Below are 2912 nucleotides of genomic sequence, written 5' to 3' on the forward strand. Positions count from 1 at the left end.
TTTAACTTAAACACACGCTATAATTCACAACGATTCACTCACTTTACTTACGTTGCCTACCGCCCGCTTGACTCGATTATCCGTGTCTATATCTTCAATCTCTCTATCTGCAACTATTCTTATATACAATAAAAGCGCACATCGAGATTGCACTCGCCTCTTCGTGAATCTTCTAGATACTCATCACGTGTTAACAGCGTCACGTGACTTCCGCTGTCCTAACAATATTTTGATTTACTTTCACTTGAGAAAAGAATGGTGAACGGTGATCTTCTTGAAGCTTACAACATTATTCAGGTGATACATAGAATAAAGTCAGTTAATTTCTTTTGCTTTATTCTGAAGATAATAGGACGAAAAAAAATACAAGTTTAAGATTTGAATAAATAACAGGCTAGAGGTTCCAGTTAAGATGGTTATATTTTCAAACAGGGTTATTTACTTTATCGAATGAGCTATCGTTAGCACGGCCACCAGAGGTTTCCTGGGCCACAGAGAAAGGTTTGTACGTGGTCTCTCCTTAATCACCCCCCCCCCCCCTCAATGTTTTCTTCAGGATTCCCTTCAGAGCAGTGGGCCCAGAAAAAAAAATATCTGGCATCTCAAGCCCCTCGTCAGTAAGGTCAGCATTTTACAAGTATTTAAGGGGGATAGTTTCCTGAATAATTTAGGGTGGGTATAAAATTTTACTTTTCTCTTGGATGAGCGTGGTCAAGGACAGTTTTTAAAGAACCAAATGGTCCCTTGTTATTTGTTAATTCAGCTAATACAGTAAACCAGTTACGCGAAACGTTCGATAGTTGCCATTCAATAATTTCGTGAACTCGAAAATACAAAAATGTCACCTCTAGCAGTAAGGAAATTCTGATTTTAATAATTACAACGTTTCGACTCATAGTATCGGGTCATCATCAAGTAACAATTACATTCAATAAAGCAGTTGAATTTCAGATATGCTCGTGATGATGAGTAAAAGTTGCTGTTATTCTATTTTTGAATTAATTAATTTGCATGTTCCTCACCAAACACTAATTTCGCTGTTCAAAAAAAAAAAAAAAATGTATAACGCGACCTCTCTTGGTGTTATCAAAATTTCGTGTAAATAAGTCATCAAAGTTATCTGATTAGATTCATGTAAATAATAAAATTCTTAAAAACTTGCTAGAAAATTTGTATTTCTTCATTCCTTACTGGTTTAAGTATGTTTAAGTGCAATATTATATTTCTGTCATTGTCTATTATGATACTCTTGTCAATAATACTAATTTGGGTTCATATATGTTAACTGTAGTTTTCTTTTTCGTTATCCCACACAGAGACAGAGTGAGAGGTGAAAAAAAAATAATTTTACGTCTAGCCGGTTACACATTATAGATCGGATGCGCAATGCTTTAGTAATAGTTGATTGGTTGGTTTTGAGGTTCATGAATCTAGGTAGTACGTCTAGTAAAGCACATCATTGATTTCCTATAGGTGTGGTTAGAAGAAAGTAGGGCGCTAATAATTTCGTTATTATCGTTTTATTTTTCGTCGTAAGTAGCATTCACTAATTATTTTTCATTTAGTTTTTACTTTTGTCATTATTTTACCAGAGAATAGATGGGATAATGTTTATAATCTATTGATAACCTTAGAATGAATCACCGAATTGGCGTGACACACCCTGAAACGCCATATCACAATGGAGAATCACGAGCCCCCTTCGAGCAAATATTCTTTTGCCGCCTTTTCATAAGCACAAAGCAGCCAGAAATTGAACCTCACGGTTGTGTTGGATCTTTGGTACTATTAGTCTTGGTTAGGTAAAGTATTGGTTGAAAAAACGTTTAAAATATCTTAAATTTACAGTTTAAAGATAACGTTGCTAGGTTAATAACAGTATTTAAGTCCAAAGTTGGATTATATTATCCGTGATAAGATTTATATACCGATTAAAAGTTATATATATGTATTCATTGTGATTTGGTCACTGTAGTGTAACTTGTAAAAGTTAAAGCGTAAATTGTTAATACTTATCAAGGTACAGTTTAAGCTATGTAACGTTATTAGTAATATTATTAATCTTATAAGTATGGAGATAATTTTTAAGCTTAAGTTTCTAACTTCAAAGACGAAACTTTTACATTAAACTTAAAACTTTTAAAGATTAAGCCTTGTGACTTTTCTGTAACAGTGCAAGATGCAATTACTAGTTTTAAAAGATAACGAAACGATTCTCTTTTTTTTTTCAGTTTTTTCAGCACCAAACTATGTAATTCGTATTTAAGTTTAGACATAATTTCAACTACGTAAAACATCTTGAGATTTAAAAGTTCCGAAACAGTTCTGAATAACTCAAAATGTTCATTCATTATCACAAACTAAGTCTCAAGCAAGTTAGATATGGTAGTGGTAGACTAGAAATAGAATTTAGAAATTGTGACCTTTAGGCTTCACAAAATAAGAGTTATAGTACTTTTACCTAACTTTAATTTACACCCCCATTTTATACTAACGTTACTCTATTTCACCGTCTTATTATTTTTCTCTGTCGATTCACATATCTTAAATTTATCTCATGGCTATTTTATGATTAAATTTAATAATGCTGGTGAAGGTATTACTTTCTGTAAATAAGAACTTGCAGGAGTTTTTAAAATTTGGTGTGATGGTTTATCCTCCCCCCCCCCTTCCCACTCAATTAGTTTTTAGTGTAACCATTTAAGTTATAGCTAATCATTTTAGTAATTAACTTAACGTTTTGGAACAACATGGAACCTATTGGTCCACATTCTAAACGAAGCTAAATCTATTAATAAATAAATTTTAAAAAAATATCTTGAAGCCAGCCCTTATCATTCATATACTTATCGAGCTTTCTCTTAAACTCCCTTAACTTTACTGCTTCCACAACAACCAAAGGTAACTCATTC

General features: G+C 32.7%; 1 protein-coding gene across 1 annotated transcript in view; it reads left to right on the plus strand.

Moving 5' to 3' along the window:
- The first annotated feature begins 1664 nt into the window (after positions 1–1664).
- Positions 1665–2912, plus strand: part of LOC106472121 (tubulin alpha chain-like) — a 6730-nt gene continuing 5482 nt past the window's right edge. Inside the window, exon 1 of the mRNA XM_013932747.2 lies at positions 1665–1802. The gene's annotated coding sequence lies outside the window, so the exon portion shown is untranslated. The remainder of the gene's footprint in view (positions 1803–2912) is intronic.

Source organism: Limulus polyphemus, unplaced genomic scaffold (assembly GCF_000517525.1).
Source record: "Limulus polyphemus unplaced genomic scaffold, Limulus_polyphemus-2.1.2 Scaffold5098, whole genome shotgun sequence".
NCBI classification, from domain to species: domain Eukaryota; kingdom Metazoa; phylum Arthropoda; class Merostomata; order Xiphosura; family Limulidae; genus Limulus; species Limulus polyphemus.